The 20,260-nt window shown below is 48.9% G+C and overlaps 1 long non-coding RNA gene across 6 annotated transcripts in view; it reads right to left on the bottom strand.

Moving 5' to 3' along the window:
• Positions 1 to 821: 821 nt before the first annotated feature.
• The window catches only part of LOC102408422, an 84,414-nt gene continuing 64,975 nt past the window's right edge, over positions 822 to 20,260 (bottom strand). For 3 of the 6 annotated variants that reach the window (XR_006548811.2, XR_006548813.2, XR_006548815.2), the window contains 3 exons: positions 13,027 to 13,109; positions 11,385 to 12,005; positions 822 to 4,568 (listed from right to left, as the gene is read on the bottom strand). This is a non-coding gene — a long non-coding RNA (uncharacterized LOC102408422). The remainder of the gene's footprint in view (positions 4,569 to 11,384; positions 12,006 to 13,026; positions 13,110 to 20,260) is intronic. The other 3 variants (XR_006548814.2, XR_006548812.2, XR_006548816.2) reach the window with 3 other exon arrangements.

Below are 20,260 nucleotides of genomic sequence, written 5' to 3'. Positions count from 1 at the left end.
CTTTCCTTTTCTCCTTTTCTTTTGGCTTCTTTTCTTTTCACAGCTATTTGTAAGGCCTCCCCAGACAGCCATTTTGCTTTTCTGCATTTCTTTTTCTCGGGGATGGTCTTGATCCCTGTCTCTTGTACAATGTCACGAACCTCCGTCCATAGTTCATCAGGCACTCTATCAGATCTAGTCCCTTAAATCTATTTCTCACTTCTACTGTATAGTCATAAGGGATTTGATTTAGGTCATACCTGAATGGTCTAGTTGTTTTCCCCACTTTATTCAATTTAAATCTGAATTTAGCAATAAGGAGTTCATGATCTGAGCCACAGTCAGCTCCTGGTCTTGTTTTTGCTGACTGTATAGAGCTTCTCCATCTTTGGCTGCAAAGAATATAATCAATCTGATTTTGGTGTTGACCATCTGGTGATGTCCATGTATAGAGTCTTCTCTTGTGTTGTTGGAAGAGGGCGTTTGCTATGACCAGTGCGTTCTCTTGGCAAAACTCTATTAGCCTTTGCCCTGCTTCATTCTGTACTCCAAAGCCAAATTTGCCTGTTACTCCAGGTGTTTCTTGACTTCCTACTTTTGCATTCCAGTCCCCTATAATGAAAAGGACATCTTTTTGGGGTGTTAGTTCTAGCAGGTCTTGTAGGTCTTCATAGAACCATTCAACTTCAGCTTCTCCAGTGTTACTGATTGGGGCATAGGCTTGGATTACCGTGATATTGAATGGTTTGCCTTGGAAACGAACAGAGATCATTCTGTCATTTTTGAGATTGCATCCAAGTACTGCATTTCAGACTCTTTTGTTGACCATTATGGCTACTCCATTTCTTCTAAGGGATTCCTGCCCACAGTAGTAGATATAATGGTCATCTGAGTTAAGTTCACCCATTCCAGTCCATTTTAGTTCGCTGATTCCTAGAATGTCCATGTTCACTCTAGAGACTCACCTCCCAGAAATTCAATCTCTGTTCACTTCCTTCCAGGCATTTACAATATCTTGTAGAGCTATGCTGCAATGCCTCACTGCACCAACAGATGGCAACCTAACATTTGACTCAGGCTTGTAGTTTAGGGAAAGGGGATATGGAATAGGGCTGGGGAGAAAGGCAACAGAGGAAATATCTAACATTACTATGTTGCAGCCTGAAATTTTCAAGTTTGAAATTTTAATTGTTCTAAGATACCCATTCCATCTATGACAGCTGTACTAAACGTACCAGAGGGAGCCTTGATAACACAAGATTTCATCCAATATCTCCGACTCATTTTGGAACCAGTCAACAAACCATAATGGATAAGCCACTCTGCCAAGGGCACTCTATTAGACTCTTAAAGTGGGTCATGAAAGGAAGAAATCCAGTTCCTACTTTCAAGGCGCCTACATAGTAACTTTCAAGGCAGCTCCAAGACTGTCTAATCAACTTGAACCTGGCAACTGAGGGCTAGGTGTGGGCCAGTGGGAGCCCGTGATTGCCCTAGCAGAGGGGAAGGGGAGAGGGGCCAAAGTGGAAGGCATAGAGTGGGAGGGCCAAAAGGAAACCCGGATGTTGATGTGCATAGGATACAGTTGGACAAAATGTCAGAGGAAAATGGAGAAAAAAAAACAGTAAAAAAAAATGTTGCGGAAAAAGACAGACTTGACTCGAATGGAGGGTACAGACCGTAATCTCAAATTATAAGATGTTAGTGCCAACAGGAACCCCAGAGACCCTCCAGCCCCAAGGTCATTAGCTAGGAGGGCCACCATGGGTGAGCAGCGCGCCTGGACTGGAACGTGGCACCCTGACTTCCACATGAGGTCTCGCCAAGTGTTGAGTGAGGATGATGTAACACAGGCAGAGAAACAGTTATTAGTCAGAATTTCCAAGAGGCAGTAACCTCTCCTCTTTTTCACCGAGTCCAGCTCAGTTTGGCAACTCCCCAAGTGACCCTGGGGAGGTTGCTTCTCCTCTGAGCCTGATTTCCTTCTCTTATCAAATGCTTATGGGATGCTTCGTGCTCTTCCTGATGCTTTCTTTACATGTTAATTCATTTCGTCCTTGCTACAATCTTCTGAGGTAGTATGATGATCACCATCCCCATTTGACAGATGAGGAAACTGAGGCAGAGGTTAGTCAACTCATCCAAGGCCATACAGTGAGGAAGTGGTGGAGAACTAGTTCAACCCAGGGCTGTCTGGCTCTAATTCTGTGCTCTCAACTGCGAGGAAATCCTGCCCTTCAGTGGGCTAGGCTGGACCAAATAGATGCCCTCCAAGGTCCCTTCAAGGGCAGACATGGTAAACTTCTACCCACTTCCTTCCTCTAACTGCTCCAGAACCCAGGCGATATTCAGTTGAAAATCCTCACCGAAAGGCCATGTATTCTTCTGCGTTGGGGCCCATTTTACAACTCTAGACATCGTGGAAAAGGCCAGTGGGGATGATCGGAATCCTGAGATGAGAGACAAATGTGGAGGGGAATGGAAGGACTTGCCTTTTTCAACCCGTTCGTCTTTGTTGTTGTTTCTCTCTGTGGCTGTTCTTATGCACAGAGGGTCCACTTTTCCAAATGTGATTTTTAAACTGCAGCAGAGAGAAAGCCAAATAAACACAGAATGGTCGGCCAAGGGCCCGTACTTTCTATTCCCTGGTTACAAAGTAAAATTAGCTAGCTGGTGGCCAGGGCTGGGAGATTTATTTTGGTCTGAAGTCAACCCACAGATTAACAATATTGGCAAGAACTATACAGGAGGGGAAAATATTTTGGACAAGGCTGCATATGTGTGTGGATACATCATCCCCCTCTGTACGGTGGCCAAGGTTAAAGGGAATGGGAGTCAGGAGCAGGCTGTGTGGTGTCCTTTCTGTGAACAGTCGCTTTCTCTATCACAGTGTCAGCTCACACCCTCTGAGAGCAGTCGTACAGTACCTTGCAGGACAGAGGAAAGGTGGCTGGGAAAGCACACTCACCATCTTTCAGAAGATGGGCTTGCTCATCTTTTATTCCTCCTTTCGTTCCAAGACCCACATTCCATTCTGAGGATAATTCTCAGGCAAGAGCAATTTCCGGATTCTCAAGGACTCACCGAGGGTAGTGTCAGAAAAAATTATCCAAAATTGGAAATAGGCAAAAGAGATTATTGGGTGTTCTAGCTGCATCGTGCAGGGCTGGCACCTTTGATTGATTTCCTATTGACTGGGCTATTTTACAATCCCATAGCGGCAGAGGTTGGTTAACTTTCAGATTTTTGTCTGGTAGAGATGCAAATAATTTCTAACCTAGCTGTCTCACCCTAAGATTCTTCTATTAAATTGCCTATAAATACCGAGCTCCTCACATTCTCACTGTAACCAGATTTAACATCTTAGACGTTTCCTCATTAAGGAATGAGTTAAATTAAATCTTTGACATGTGGTCATTTTATATTTGCATGTGAGTCAAGTGTTTTCACCTTTGGAAAATTCCACTTTAACATAGGAATGCGGGTATGTATTGACGGGACATTTTTTTCCTGGCCTCTTTGTCATCAGAACTCAAGCCCCAGGGCCAAGACCTCATACTCCTCAGGGTGGAGTCCACACAGCCCTTCTACAGCAGGGAACTTTCCCGGCCCCCTTCGTGGCTATCGTGGCTACCGGCAGATGAGTCCCTGGCCCTGGCCTTGCTCATCTCCACCCTGGCCTAAAGCATGCTGCTCCTTCAGGGAACAGTCAAGAGTAGGAAAGTTATTTAGGACCCATAGGAGTCACCAGACCTCTTCCTAGAAGACCTTGTGGGCTTGGGCAAAGGAAGCCTTCAATTCTCAGACTCTGAGGAAGTGTTCTCATTCTCAGAATGAGAATAGTCATCTCAACATTGCAGACTTCACGAGGAGTTTCTAAAGTGCTTCTCAAACTTCAGTGTGCATATGACTCACCTGGGGTAATCTTAATATACAAATTCTGATTCAGCAGGTCTGGGGAGCATCTGAGGGGGTCCTAATAGGCCCTCAGGGGAGGCTGCTTCCCGGTCCACGAGCCCTCTGAGTAGCAAGGCTCTGGGGTTGCTGGGAGAGCCTGCCCTTGGAAAACCCCAGGGCAAAGCAAATATACCTGTGAGGAGTTAATGATTTATATACTTAGGGCTCCACTCCCTCAAAAGTGCAGGTCTGAATCAACCCCAGGAACAGCCATCTCCTAAACCCATGCTGTGCCTGGGCCATCACTCACCTGATCTCCCTTAATCCCCATAACCAGCCCGGAAGGCATTCCAGTTTTGATCAAGAGGAAACTGGGGTGCACACCAGTCACCTAACAGTGCTGGCTTTTGGAGCCCGGTTTGCTGAGCTCTAACCACATTACCACACAGCTTCCTTCCTCCACCACAACTTCGCAGGCCTGGGCTCCTCGGCCACATCCCCAGGGGCCTTCGAAAGGGACAAGGGAGAACTTTCCTCCTCACCATGTGGCCCCCACTGCCCTCACATTCCCTAGATGATTCCTCCACCCTCTCCCCCTGCAGCTGTCAGAGGGAGGGCGCGACTTCTGATTCACTCCACAGTAGACAAATGCTCCTGGAGAATCTACAGTGGGCAGAGCTTGCTTCTTCACCCTGGAGAGGAACAGGGAGAAATTCAAACAATGAAAACCAGATCTCTGCCTTCAAGGAGGTTAGAATCCAATGGAGAAGCTACTACGTAGATACACTGCAATACGCATTCAGATAGTCCCTGCCAGCCCTTTTGTCAGGGGAGCCCCTCTCTCCTCCGGATAGGGCCCCTGTTTATCAGCAGACCTTTTGGTCTGCAAAGATAATCCTGCTGAGTTTTTTATGGACTGGGTGGTGGGGGGGTGGCTGCGGGGAGGACAAGCAGGTGGCAGATGGGGGCGGGGGGAGGGGGCAATGTGAGCAGCAATTAGATTTCTGTTTCAGTTGACAGTGTGTGCTCCTGGGGACCCAGGGACTGGGTGCTCCTTTGCCAAATGTAAATATCAAACCAATAAATGCTAATGTAGCATGAAAAAGTGCTGATTTGGGAGAAAGTTCCAATCATTTAGAGAGCTTGTTGCAGAAAGCATTTAGGTGTTCCGGCTGTAAGGAAGCTGGGGAGGGAATTAAGGGGATGGAATCCGTAGCTCCCTTCTGGGTGGTGGTACTACCCTGGCCACCCACTCCAGGGAAAGGGAACCAGCAAGGACGGACACAGCAGGGTGTTGGGAGAGGACAGTAAATAAGACAAAGCCAGCAAAGGGGATCAAGTTCCTAAACATCTGGCATCAGTAGAGGGAGATAGCAAAGAGCCCTTTTGGGCTGGTGCACTGGGATGACCCTGAGGGATGGGATGGGGAGGAAGGGTCAGAATGGGGAACACATGTACACCCATGGCTGATTCATGTGAATGTATAGCAAAAACCACCACAATATTGTAAAGTAATTCAGTTCAGTTTAGTTCAGTCACTCAGTCGTGTCCGACTCTTTGCGACCCCATGAATTGCAGCACGCCAGGCCTTCCTGTCCATCACCAACTCCCGGAGTCCACCCAAACCCATGTCCATCAAGTCGGTGATGCCACCCAGCCATCTCATCCTCTGTTGTCCCCTTCTCCTCCCACCTTCAATCTTTCCCAGCATCAGGGTCTTTTCCAATGAGTCAGCTCTTTGCATCAAATGGCCAAAGTATTGGAATTTCAGCCTCAGCATCAGTCCTTCCAATGAACACCCAGGACTGATTTCCTTTAGGATGGACTGGTTGGATCTCCCTGCAGTCCAAGGGACTCCCAAGAGTCTTCTCCAACACCACAGTTCAAAAGCATCAATTCTTCGGCGCTCAGCTTTCTTCACAGTCCAACTCTCACATCCATACATAACTACTGGAAAAACCATAGCATTGACTAGACGGACCTTTGTTGGCAAAGTAATGTCTCTGCTTTTGAATATGCTATCTAGGTTGGTCATAGCTTTCCTTCCAAGGAGTAAGCGTCTTTTAATTTCATGGCTGCAATCACCATCTGCAGTGATTTTGGAGCCCAGAAAAATAAAGTCGGACACTGTTTCCACTGTTTCCCCATCTATTTGCCATGAAGTGATGGGACCAGGTCCCATCATCTTAGTTTTCTGAATGTTGAGCTTTAAGCCAACTTTTTCACTCTCCTCTTTCACTTTCATCAAGAGGCTCTTTAGTTCTTCTTCACTTTCTGCCATAAGGGTGGTTAGCCTTCCAAAAAGTACTGGAGTGGGGTGCCATTGCCTTCTCCAAAATAAATTAAAAACAAAAAACAAAGAGCCCTGTTATCAAGATTTCTGTGATCTTGACAGCTGCCTTGATGGGTCTTTGCCCAAGGTCATGGTCATCTTCATGGATGTCTTGAAGGTGGCCCCAGCCACACCACCCTACCTTCAGGGACCCCTTTATGGTTGAGGGCTCTGATCTCTCTGTCCCACCATACCATACACCCACTTCTAGCAAGCCTGTCAGGATCTCTCCACCTCACAGAGGCCCTGGAGGAACTCTGTAAATCCTCATGAACTTGACTCAATACAAATGGCTGTCAAGGGAGCTGAGAAAAGAAAGCTGGGAAGTGTGTTGGAGAGAAGACTCGGCTGGGGTCCAGACCTGGCTCTGCCACCTCTTTGACCTTAAAAAGATATCATACCTCTCTGAGCCTAGAAGCCTCAGTTGCTCCACCTGTAGAATGGGAATAACCACTTTTGCCTGGACAATTCAATGAGATAGTGATATATGTGTGAGGGCTTGGGAGCTCGCACATCGAGCCGGCAGGTCGCAGGGGAGATTGGCAGCAGTGGGGCTCTGCAGCCATACCCTTGTGAATGGCGTCACACTCTACCATGGCCCAGACTTGCTGGGTTCTCTTTCTGGTCCCAGGACACTGAGCAAACACCTTAAGCCTCCTTACAGCACTGCTGCTTCTGAACATCAAAGGGAAAGAACATTCAGAGGGAAAACCACTCAAGCATTGCCCCCACCTCCTCCTTTTTAACCCAAACTGGACGTCTAATCTGGTCAAGTTTACCTCTAAATATCTCTGGAACCTGCCTCTCCCCTTTCCTTACATTCTGTTCCCAGAGCTGCTGCCTTGGTTCAGATCCTCTTGACTTTTTTAATAATTTACTTTTTAAAATATTTATTTACCTACTTACCTGTTCATTTATTTATTTTTGGCTGTGCTGAGTCTTCCTGGCTGCACGTGGGCTTCTCTAGTTGCGGCGAGCGGGGGCTACTCTAGCTGCGGTACGTGGGATTCTCGCTGCAGTGGCTTCTCTTGTTGCAGAGCTCGGGCTCTAGAGCATGCAGGCTTCCGTAGTTAAGGTGCGCGGGCTTAGCCGCTCTGCAGCATGTGGGATCTTCCTAGACCAGGGATCGAACTCGAGTCCCCTGCATTGGCAGGTGGATTCTTATCCACTATGCTACCAGGGAAGTCCTCCTCTTGACTTTTGTCCAGAACCCTGCAGGCTCCCTGCCTCACTGTTCCCACCCCAGACCCCTGTTCTTCCTTGTGGCTGCCTCCGTTACCCCACTGCTCTGCTTTCACCCTGACTTCCAGCCTCCTCTGGCCCTGCCCTCACAGCCCAGCCCTCCTGCTCAGATGCCCCAGAACCGGCTTCTGTACTTCAGGGTCTTTGCATCTGCTACTTAAGCCAGACAGCAACTCTGACATTTTGGTGCAGCTGGAACCCCCAACCCCTTGGTTACTCTCAGTGGGATGTGAGCTCCTTCCCATGCACTTTCTTCTCTCAGGGCTTGCACAGCTCTCGGCCAAGTAGAACAGTTATCTGGGTTTCCATGAATGTAAACTCCCTTAGAATGCACTCAGAAGCCCAAGGTCAAGCTCTGGGAGGACAGTTTCTGGTAAGGAGGCATAGCTGGGCTCTGAGCCTTGGCGGCTGTCTCTCCTTCATTTTTCCTTTCCACAACCTTGGGATTCTGAGACCTTCAGCCCGCTGTTGAGCTAGGCAGAGGAATACAAAGACCTTGCAGAAAAAATGTCAAGGGTCTAGGGAAGAATAGCTAAGGCAATTCTCAGTCTTTCAAACTCTCCCAGCATGCTCTGAGCCAGGCCAAGCTCTGGAGATATAGTAAAGGCCAAGGCAGACCCAGATTCTGCCCTCCTGGAGAAACCCGCCCTAGGGGATGTCAGACAGCATGGCATGAAGACACTTTGTGGAGGGCACGTGTGGAAGAGAACTGAGGCCCCCAGCCTGCGGCCAGAACCAGCTCGCCAGCCACGGGAGGGAACCACCTTGGAAGTGGATGCTGTGGCCCCAGCGGAGCCTTCAGACAACTGCAGCCTTGGCCGCCTCTGAGGGCAACCTTCAGAGAGATGCTGGGCCACAACCACCCAGCCAAGCCTCAGATTTGATTTCTGCACCAGAGAAACCAAGAGAGTGGAAAAAATGACTTCTGTTGTTTGAAGCTACTAAGTTTTAGGGTGATTTGTTACCTCACTATCTGTAACTAATACTGTGGCACAGATGACTGAGCTCAGGTGGGATAATAATATATCATTATAGCCCGCCAGGCTCCTCTGTCCATGGAATTCTCCAGGCAAGAATACTGGGGTGGGTAGCCATTTCCTCTGCAGGGGATCTTCCTGGCCCAGGGGTCGAACTGGGGTCTCCTGAATTGCAGGCGGATTCTTTACTGTCTGAGCCACGAGGAAAGATATCATTATAACAGCTCGCATCTATGTGAATACCCACTATGTGCCAGGCATCCTACTATGCACTGCACACCTTCTCTAACCTGCTCCCCACAGTGATCCCAGTGCAGGGCTTATTATTGCCAATTCAGAAATAAGCCACTTATCCAAGGCCACACAATATGTGGCGGGGCTGTCTCTGGCCCCACAGTCTGGGACACTGTTCTAAGGACCTGTGTGGAGAACCCCCTCTCCTGGGCTCATGTCTTCTTCCTCATGTGTCCCACTCAGCTCAGACTTGGATCAGAGACCCATGATCAGGAAGGAACAAGCACGATCGAACAAAGATGCCTGTGGTTGAGGGGGTACCCAGGCCCCACACTTCCCCAGCCCCCATCCATCAAAGTCAAACGCCTTGGGAAACTGATGTGCACAGCAGACTGCATTTTCCAAGAATGGCTATAACCATGTCACCCATCCCACGTGCTCTTCTACAATGTGACACTGACTTTTCTCATTGAGAAACTGGGTCTGTGCCCCCTTCCCTTGAGTCTGGGCAGGCTGGTGACGGCTTCAATCACTACTTCCACTGGACATGGACGTGATGCCAGGTGACTTCCAAGGCTGAGTCCTAAGAGCCCACGCAGCTTCTACCTTATTTGCTAGTTAACAATCACACTTGGAGCCCTGAGCCACCACCTAAGAAGTCCCATCATGCTGAAGCCACCATGCTGTGAGGAAGCCCAAGTTACATACAGAGGCCACCTGCGGGCACTCCATCCACCATTCAAGCCTTTGAGTCTCCCCCCAACAAGCCCAGGCCCTAAATATGTCCATGATGGAACCTGCAGATGACTCCAGCCTCCAACTCTCATGGCTGGGCTTTGAGTCCTTCCTGCTGAGGCCTGACCTTGTGGAGAACAGACAAGCCATCCCCCACTGTGCCCTCTCTGAATTCCTGAGCCTTAGAGTCCATGAGCATAATAAAACGCTTATTTGAAGTCACTAAATTTTGGACTTATCTGTTACATAGCGATGGTAACTGGAACAACATACCAGAAGGTGGGTGGAAGGCTGGGTTAGCCAGTGGGTTGACCTTCCCCAACAGCTCCAGCCAGACCTGCTGCAGCTGTGTCTCTGCTCTGAAACCCAGGAAACTCAGCACCCTCTTGTACCAGGGCCCCCTCCCCCCACTTACCACTGAGAACTGAAACCACATCATTCCCTCTCCCTGTGAGTCTCACCCCAAATATTAACTCCCTTGCATGTTCACCTCCTATGTTGAACAATGCTGCCCGGTCTAACCAATAGGGTATCTTAGAAATGATTGAGATTTCTGAGGTTAGGTCATAAAAGACACTGTGGGTTCTAGGGAAGAGAGCTTCCATGCCATGAGGATTCTCTAGCAACCCCACAAGAAGGGTCTACACACCAAGAAACTGAGCCCTCCTGCCAACAGCCAACCCCATTTCACCAGCCAACCAAAAAAGTAGCTTTGAAAGTGCGTCCTCCAGCCCTGGCAAATCTTTCAGATGGTTATTGGTGACCCTGGCCGACATCCTGGCTACCACCTCATGGGGAGTCCCCAAGCCGGGATCGCCCAGTTCAGCTGCTCCCAAATTCCTGATCTTCAGCGACTGTGAGATAACAAATGTTTATTGTTTTAAGTGACTACATTTAGGGGTAATTTGTTATTCTCTGTCTGTATGTTAAACAATTCTGGGACCAGGCATGCTTTCTGATCCCCATGTTTAAATCGTACTGAGAACAAGCATAAATAACAGCTCTCTGCTCTAAGAAATACTTGCTTCTGGAAGATAAGACTGAAGCAACTAAAATAGCTTGTTATCAAGACCAACAGCTAGTTCATCAAGACTTACTACAAGACCTCTGCCTTGCTCTGCTCCCTGATCCCAAACTACTTTGTCATAAACTCTCCCAACTCCAGTCAGTTTCTTGCCTTGAGAGACCCAACTTCAAAATCACCCAGTCTGGCCTCTAAAATGCTATCAATACCCTTCCCCAATGTCCCTGCTGGGAGACATTACTGCATTCAGTCATAGGGGTCCTTTTCCATACTGAAGTAGGTCTAATAAATTATGCTTTGCTCAATCAAAATTTTTCTGATGGTCTTTCTGGGGTAGTCAATACCATACACCTCCCCCAAACTGGGGCATCCACTCTGGGTTCTATTTGGTCATCTGTCCCTGGGCTGTCCAATACAGCTGCCATTAGCCATATGTGGCTATTTCAATAAAATGACATGAATCACTTTGCTGGACACCTGAAATATTGTCAATCAGCTGTACTTCCATTAAAAAATTCCCCCTAAAGTACATAAGGTTGAAAATTCACTTCCTCAGTTGCACTAGCCACATCTCGGCACAGATAGAGAATATTTTCTTTCTCATAGAAAGTTCTAGGGGAAAGTGGATCATTTGCTTCAGAGGATGGCTACCCCTGAGGAAGCTCACAGAAGCAGAGGAGTTGAAGGGTGGCTGCAAACCAGGGGCAGGCCACAGCCCAGAGCAGAGCAGACCTCCAAACTCCTCACGGGCTCGACCAACACCCGCATAGGCAGCAGGCATGACTCCACCAGGCACACCCCCTCCATGGGCTGTAGGAAATCACCAAGCTTTAGACCCACAGGGCACATAGGCATGGGTGCACTGATTTCTGGGAGCATGTGATCCCCGCAGAGTGGCCCTGGCTTGGCTGAAATGGAAGATAGACGATCCCTGATCCACACACAGCCTCCCGCATCAACTCACCGGCCTGTGGTGGGGCTCGCATTCTTGCTTCAGGTCTGACAGCAACCTGCCGGCCTGCAGAAACTCCCAGCCAAGCTTCCTGGATCCTTGTCAGCCCTTCAGGTCTGGGGTCTGGGAAGAAGGTTGAGAGGAAACCCTGGCGCGGCCCTCACAGGACAGAAATCGAGCAAAGGGGCACGTGAGAGATGCAGCAAAATCTTGGACTTCTTTTGCCTTTTCTTTTTGGGGCTTTGAGAATTTTTATTTCTTCCATAGTAACTCTCCCCTGGCTGGGGAATGTCATTTAAAATCATTCTGTCTTGAAAACTGTGGGATGAGGGAAAAGAAAAAAAGTCACCTCCAGCCAGGTTTTCACCATGCAAATCAAGGACATTTCAAAATGCTGGCAAGCTGCTCGGGGGACTTCAAAGATGTCCAGGTCCAATTACGCTTCATTTGGGGTGTGAATTGAGGAACTCTGGGGGAGGTGGCCCGAGTGCAACGTGTCAGGGTCGATACTGTGGTAATGAACCTAGGCCTTTGTTCCTGGGAGCCCAGCTGCTGACAAGTGGGCTGTTTCCTGAAGGCGGAGAAGCACTGTGTCCCCCACCAGGTGCAGGAAGCAGGCTGGAGATGTAGCTGCTGTTCAAAAAAAAAAAAAATCATTTGAAGGTGGCTTCTATTTTTCTTCATTTGTAAAAATCAAAGGTTTACAACAATATAATATCGTACATAAATTATACTTTAATTAAAACAAAGTTTATGTAAGTAAAAAAATTAAAAGGGGGCATCAACATCAAAATCTTGTTATGTCCTAGAATTAACCACACTAAGGGTCTCCTGCAATTTGATTGAGTTGGAGTTTGGGCAAGGACTCTAACTTACAGACATACCACCTCCATTTCTGTGGCTGGGTTTGTTTGAATGGGCACTTGGAAAGGCCCAGTGGGGGAGGATTCATCATTAAATGGTAAAACAAACAAACAAAACATTTTGGGGGGAATAAGTTTGGTTTTGCTTCCTAGTTAGAATGAAACTGACTGGCTGTTACTCGTTTGGGAAACTCAGCCCCTCTGTAGGCAAGCTTGATGGCTTAAGGGCATTCAAAAATGATCCATTGTGTTCTTCTAGCCCAAAAGTCTTCTCAAAATGACAAGGCATATTCAGAAATCTCAGCCAAGACTGCTGGGTAGATTCCTAGCAGGACATGTGAGAGCAATAAATCTGCTGCAAGTGGGAGAAAGAAGATCAAAAGCTGGTCTCTCCCACTCTCTAGGATGCTTATGCAATTCATTATTTCACGTCCTTGGTTCTTTTTTCAAATGCAGATATCCTGAGAAAGGTAACACACCCAGTAACTAACACCTTAGTGCAAATGCATGCATCAGAAACATTTGGAATGGCAGAGGAATCTCAGTAAGGCTGCCTGTGAAGAGGGAATAAAAAGTACAGATGCTGAAGTCACACCCTGCAGAGTCCGTTTCCTAGGGTGGAGGCCTAACACCAATATTATTTTTTAAAGCTCCCCAGATGATGTCAATACACGACCGAGTTGGGAACCCAAGTTGAGAACCTCCCAGGACAGAGCATGGAGGACTGAGGACAGGGAGGGAGGGAGTGGAAGAGACAAAAGAAAAAAACTGGAGTTCTTCTCATGAAAGACCTGTTTGAAGTCCTGGCACCCAACTTGCTGGCTGCACGGTTCTGGGCAAGTGACTTAGCTCCTCTGATCTTCATCTTCTTCATCTGTTAAATGAGAATAATTTTCTTCACAAAACAGAGGCTCTCAAACTTGAAAGGGCATCAGAATCACCTGGAAAGTGAGTCATTCAGTCGTGCCCGACTCTGCAACCCCATGAACTGTATGTAGCCCGCCAGGTTCCTCTGTCCACGTGATTTTCCAGGCAAGAATACTGGAATGGGTTGTCATTCCCTTCTCCAGGGGATCTTCCCGACCCAGGGATCGAACCCAGGTCTCCCTCATTGCACGCAGATTCTTTACCGTCTGAGCCACCAAGGAAGCCCACCTGGAGGACTGGTTTAAATACAGATTCCCAGGCCCCACCCTCACTCTCCCAAATCCTGACTCAGTCAGTCTGGGGCGAGCCCCCACAAATTTGCAGTCCTAACAAGTTCCCAGGTGGCCCTGATACTGCTGGTCTGGGGCAGTATCCCTGATATCAGGGGCACCTGAGCTGGTTATTATTGGTTCACCAATTTTATCCATGACGAGGCTGGAAACCAAAGGTAACACCCATTGTCTCTTGAAAAGGGCTCAAGACCCAAAGAGGGAGCTGGACTGGCACACAAGTTGTGCAAACAAATTTACATCATTTTAGCAATTTGCTAAGACACACCCCACGTTCAAACCTGAGGCCTGAAGCCACCAAGGAGCCATCATGAAAAAGAGAGGGCACATTTTAAGTGACACCCCTCCTCTCCACAAAAAGCATCCTTGACATATGTCATCCCAGAGAGGCCTGGCCTGGAGCAACAGCTCCGAGAGCAGGTGTGCCTGATTCGCGCTGCCCTGCTCCTTGAGGGCACAACGCACCGTGAAGCACGTTGTGTGTGTGGGGGGGGGGGGGTGCACATTTCCTCTTTAAAATGCTCAGTGGCTTTAAGGGGCTCAGGGAGTGGGGCAAGGAGGCTCCTACCTTAGCTGCCCCTTAGAGCAGGGCTGGTGAAGCCAGTCTTTGAAGTAGAGAAGACTGTCATTTATGCACCCACTCCTGTTTTCCTGTTCCAGAACCCAGTATCCTCATGCTTCCAGCCTGGGTTTTTGGCCTCTCTCTGCCCCAGACTTCCCCTACCTCCTCCTATCGGATGGTTGCCAGCTCAAACTTTCCAGGTGTCAGTGACAAGACGATAAAAGAGGCCAGTCTTCACATATTTGGGGGTGACAAGTTGAGGCCCTTCTCATGAATCACAGCATTTTCCCTGGGGACTCTCAAATGGGAGACTCTCTGGCTTGGGGATTCACAGGGGACACTGCAAACCACGGGGCAGTGTCCAGGATCAAAGTGAAAGACAGAGCATGTTAAGTAAGCTTGAGAAGGAGACTCTCCACTGAGGAGAAGGGAACTGATCCAAGAAACTGGAACTGTGCACTTAAGGGTCTTCTACCCTGAGTCCCGCAGTCACCAATTAACTAGGCATGAAGAACCTGACAGCATTCTGCCTCACCAGGGCCTCAGGCCATCTGACCACAGCTGCCACACATTCCTTGCTCCCTGGACCCTCCAATCTGCACCTACCCAACCTCAGTCTTGGCCACGAATAATGTCACCCCCAAAATGGTGCCAACTTGAGAGTACCTGCTTCCCTGGGCTCCGGGCTTTGGGGGTTCAAATGATCACAACCTGACATTATTATTTTTAAATGTATCTTATTGTTAATTGCTTCATCAGTTAAAATGTTACAAACTCCATAGGGCAGTTACTAGCAATCTTGTTAAAGTGCCAGCCCAGCCTAGCATCTTTGACTGTATGGGTTGATAGGTGAATAGGTACATGGATGCAAGGGTGGATGAATGGATGGATAGAAGAATGGATACATGAAAGGGCAGATGAAAGAATGAGGGTGGATGAATGCGTAAATGGGTAGACAGAAGGATGGCTGGATGGCTGGGGGGATGGACAGAAGGTCAGGTGGATGAACCGATAGATGGATGGGTGAATGCGCAGGTGGGTAGACTAGCCTCCATGTGTCACCAATGTACTCCTATAACACCTAGACCAGCAGTTTCCAAATGTTTAGATCTTAGGACCCTTTTGCTTTTTTATTATTGAACACTCCAGAAAGAGTTTGTTTCTATTGACCCATCTACCAATATTTCCTATGTTAATAATTAAAAATGGAGAAAAGTTTTAAATATTGGTTAACTGATATAAAAATAACATTAATGAACTTATTAAATGAGTGGGATGCAGTCTTTGAGATGGTACCCAGTAATCTCTGCTTTGTCACCCACACCCTTAGGGATTTCTCGCCCCTTGAATGTAGGGTGGACTTACTGACTCACTTCTAATGGACAGGACAGTAGTGATGGAACGTTATTTCAAAAATCAGATTATAGAAAGACTGTGGCTTCTGTCCTGCGTGCTCTCTTTCGTTCTTGGGGAAGCCAGCTGCCATGTCACAAGGACAGACCCACATGGCAAGGAACTGAGGTCTGCCCACAGCCACATGACTGAGCTTAGAGGTGCATTGTTTCTTCATCTGGTTGAGCTTTGAGATGACTGCAGCCCAGGCCCATGCCTTGACTACAGCCTCATGAGAGATTCTGAGCCAGAACCACCCAGCTAAGCTGGCTGCTCTCAGATTCCTGACCTACAGACACTGACAGATAATGTGTGCTGTTTTTAGCTGCTAAGTTTTTAGGGTTATTTGTTACACAGCAATAGATAACTAATATACATGTTAACATCACTAGCACAATTTAATGAAAAAAAACAACTGTATTTTCTGGAAAAAAAAAGAAAGAAAGAATTAGGGAGAAAAGTGACATTGTTATACATTTTTGCAAACCTCTTTAGTAGCTGGCTTCATAGAGGACAGCTGCTTTCTCCTAGCTGCTTTAGTATACAATCTGTTGTGATACGTGGTTTTGGTTGAACTCTATGAAGAAAATGGAGCTTGCAATTAGAAAAGACAGTCTGAAAACGTCTGGGGTACCACAGAGATCCTTGGAACACACTTTGGGAACTGCTGACTTAGACAATCATGGCCTCAAGAGTCTCACTCTAGGGCCTTGATCCCTAACAGTTTCCTGTTTGGGACATTTGCCAGTTAAGCAGATCAGTGGCGGCCAATACTGAGAGTTAAAGAGTGGGTTTGGCTGCAAATGGGCACAAGGGAAATTTGAGAGTCCCTTGGACAGCAAGATCAAACCAGTCAATCCTAAAGAAAATCAACGCTGAATATTCACTGGAAGGATTGTTTGCTGGATTGGATGCTGAAGCTCCAATACGTTGGCCACCTGATGAGAAGAGCCGACTCATTGGAAAAGACTCTGATGCTGGGAAAGCCTGAGGGCAGGAATAGGGGATGACAGAGGATGAGATGTTGGATGGCATCACTGACTCAGTGGACATGAGTTTGAGCAAACTCTGGGAGATGGTAATGGACAGGGAAGCCTGGCGTGCTGCACTCCATGGGGTCGCAGAGTCAGACACGACTGAGTGACTGAACAACAACCGGGTGCTCGGGTGACCATGGTAACTGACACCACCCAGGAGTCTTGCCCCTTGCTGGAAGGGATAAGGCTCTACGAGGCCCAACAGCAGAAGACAGTGATGCACAAATGCCTAATCTTGACTGGGTCTTGCCCAAGGTGTCACCCAGAAGGCACAGGATGGCCCACTTCTGGCAGCCATGGTTAAGGCTGAGGCATCTGGGGTGGTGGAGGGCGGGGTAGGGGTGGTGTTTTGTGCAGTGAAGTTTTCTGGAGACTGTGCTGTATCCTCAGGGATTTCTCCCCTCTTCACCCTTTTCCTGTGCACCTCCCACTCCCTGCCCCCCACCCCAAGTTTAAGGTTCGTTTCAGCAGGAACCAGTCTGATTTTTCTCTGCCTAGTTGGTCAGAGCAATGCGTGCAGCTGTAGCAAAGAATAAAAATAGCCTCCTCCGTGACCAATTTCTTCCCACTTCCCTTTCTCTCTCTCCATGCTCGCTTCTCTCTGTCCCCACCTTCTGTGGAGGCAGGAAGGTCCCTGGAGGGTGCGAGCATCACTGAGCTCTGCCAGGCGCCCGAGTTTCCCTCCCAGGCAGCACCTGTTCCTGATTCTATTTTGCTATGGCCCCCACAGGCTGGCACTGGCTTCCCAGGGGACACGGCATTGTCAGATGGGTGCCTGCCAGCCCAGCGTCCAGCCACCTCACCAGGCAGCCTTGCTCTGCTGCACACAAGCACTGCAGACACTGACACATGGAGTGCCCACTGGCGGTGCTGGTATCTGTGGTGCTCATCTCTCCCCAGCCGGCTACAGACCTGCCTGTGAGCCTTCCAGATCTTCTGGCACCTTAGAGGTTAAATAAGAAACCTCAAGCTGGAAGGAGGAAAAAAAAAAAACCCGACTGGGTGCTATGCGCCCAGGCTCCAGGCGGTGTCCCTAGTGTCCTGGGCTTCCCCCGCGCGGGGCGACTATGTGTCCTGGAGGCAGCCGCGGTGAAGATGGAATCTGAAAGTGGGCAGAGTAGTGGGCTTTTTAGTTTGGAAGCAGGAGCAGAGAAGCAAACCTGTAGCAGCTCAACTCCCCGACGCAAAGGTCTCGCCTGCCTCCGGCAACGGAGTGTTTCTAAAACCCCGAGCCACCGGCAAGAACCAGGGGTATAGCACGCCCAGCCTCTCTTCCCCAAGCCTGTAGGACCCTGCGGGGACAGAGGACCAGCTACCTACATCATTTCAGGGCTGGTTTGTGGGGTCCAGGGCCATTCGTGTCACTGCATTGCAGTTTGGGAACGGAGTAATCCACTCCAGCAAAGGCGGGCGGACTTTCCAAACCACACGAAAGTTCAAACCACACAAACGTTGGCTCCAACTGGGCTTGGAGCGCGGGGCTGGCTTTATCTGTCCCTGAGGGCTTTGCCCTGCCTCGCAATTGATTAGGGCTCCTAAAAACCACTGAAACGGTTTATCTTGCCCACTCAGCCTCAAGCCCCCTGATGGGCTGGAGTGGAGCCTGGATTGTTCTGGCAGCCAAGCCCCAGCCCAGCTTCCTCCCAGCTTCAAGGCCCCCAGGGTCACCTGGCTGGCCCCTCACCCCACAGAGAGTCCTCATTTTGTGGCAGGAAATAGGGGCAAATGCCATGACCATGAGAATGTTATTCACCACAGAAAGGGAGATCCTTCAGACCTGATAGGAGGGGAGGGGAACGTTTTGTAAATACAGAGATTCAGCTTGGAGGGGTAAGGAATTAAAGTGGGCTTTAACACAAACTAGTGGGTTAATGGGGTTCCCAGGCATGGGTAGGGGGGAGTCCTGTGGTAGCTGAATTTTCAGGCTCACACCAGGACACCTCCCACCTGTCCCAGCTGCACACAAGTCATTGCGCTAACCTTGGACAGAGAGGCAGAATTCCCCTGAATCCACAGCAGAACCCTTTCAGCCTCTGAAAGCAGGTGACCCACTCAAATTACCTAAATTCTTTCAGGCTGTGTCCTGCCCCAGCAGTTCAAGGTAAAAGAACGTGTAAACAAGTGGCTGGTCACAAAGGTTTCTATCATGTTTAGTCTCCCCTGACAAAAGGGATGTGCTTGCGTGCTCAGTCATGGCTGACTCTTGGCGACCCCATGGACTGTAGCCCGCCAGGCTCCTCTGTCCATGGGATTCTCCAGGCAAGAACACTGGAGTGGGTTGCCATTCCCTCCTCCAGGGGATCTTCCCAACCCAGGGATCGAACCCAGGTCTCCTGCGTCTCCTGCACTGACGGGCAGATTGTTTTACCACTGAGCCACCTGGGAAGCCCAACAAAAGGGGTACCCTTCCTTGAAAAACACCTCACAGATGTAAAAGGCTTTACAGTTTACAAAGCTGTGTAGCAACGCCCCCCCATCTCACCTCCTCTCATCCTAAAAACTGTGAGCAATGGGGTGTGACTCCTATAGCAGTTAGGGTTCAGTTGCAGGAAACAGAAAACCTCTCCGGCTATTTTAAGCCAGGAGAGATTTAATACAGGAAATTAGGTGATTACAAAATCATTGGAGCAGGTTCTAGACGCCCATAACACCACTGAGCTGGGCTGCCAAGACTGCCGCCATGTCCGCCATCACCGGGAAGGTGGAGAGGGAGGGGGCCAGCCACAGAGACGTTGCTTCCAAGAGGACACTGCTGTAGTTGTCTTCCAAGGTCAGGAAGCCACTGCCACCGCAACACTTCTCAATACCCACAAAGCTGGTGACTAATCAAACACTAGAATGTTGTCTCTCTCTCTCACACACATACACACATACACACACTGTCTCCAGCAGCAACAGCCAGAGTAGCAGGCAAGTGGTCTCTTCCTCACCGCTGCCTTCCTAACCTCGCACAAGTGCATCTAACTGCTGGAATCGGATTCTCCTTGGCAGCCCCAGCTGCAAAGGTGTCTGGGAACTGTAGTTTTTAGCCTTCAACCGCTGCAAAACATGAATGTGCCAAAGGACCAGGTTGGAATGGAGGTTGAATGCCTGCCACCTCATCTCCATTTTGCAGGTAAGGAAACTAAGGGTCAGAGAAGTTAAGGAACATGTACAAGATCACATGGCTAGTAAACCTCGATCTCTCTGACTCCAAAACCTGTGCTTTCATCTGATACACAGAACCAATGGCCCCATTCCATCTGGGGCTTTGGCAATCTTAGGGGCATCTTTTAGCCCAATGACCCACACTATAGTAGAAGCTACCACATACCTCCTGCATGCTCAAAGGCTGGACAGCAGGCTGTGACATGAAACTGAGGCTCGGGGACTTAGAATCGAACCCAGGGTTCCTGACGCCACGTTGTGTATTGTGTTCCTGTCCTTACACACACAAACAGACACACAAACCCGCATCAATATCTGGAGGAAGGGAAGACAAGCCCGGGTTGTCCCTGGAGACATACGATCCTCTAGCATTCCCTGGAGACATCTGTTCTACAGTTTTCCGGGTGAGAAGTACAAGGCTGACCCACATCCAACCCCCACAACCGTGTTTGAGAAATTCCCCATCTTGCTAGTTGCCTCCCACCAGAGAAGTGAAAAACGCCATCCAGTCACTTTCCCAGCTACCACTGCAGTTAGTGTGGGTTCCTGACTTATGCTCAGCCAATCAGATGCCCCATCAAAGACTTGGAGTCAGAAGCTGGTGATGCTCAGCTGCACGGAGGACAGAAGCCCATTCTGATGGAGAGTGGCAGTCACCATGGCAATGACA

The sequence above is a fragment of the Bubalus bubalis genome, chromosome X (assembly GCF_019923935.1).
Source record: "Bubalus bubalis isolate 160015118507 breed Murrah chromosome X, NDDB_SH_1, whole genome shotgun sequence".
NCBI classification, from domain to species: Eukaryota; Metazoa; Chordata; class Mammalia; order Artiodactyla; family Bovidae; genus Bubalus; species Bubalus bubalis.
The sequence above is the reverse complement of the archived record's forward strand: the minus strand, read 5'-3'. Positions and strand labels throughout refer to the sequence as shown.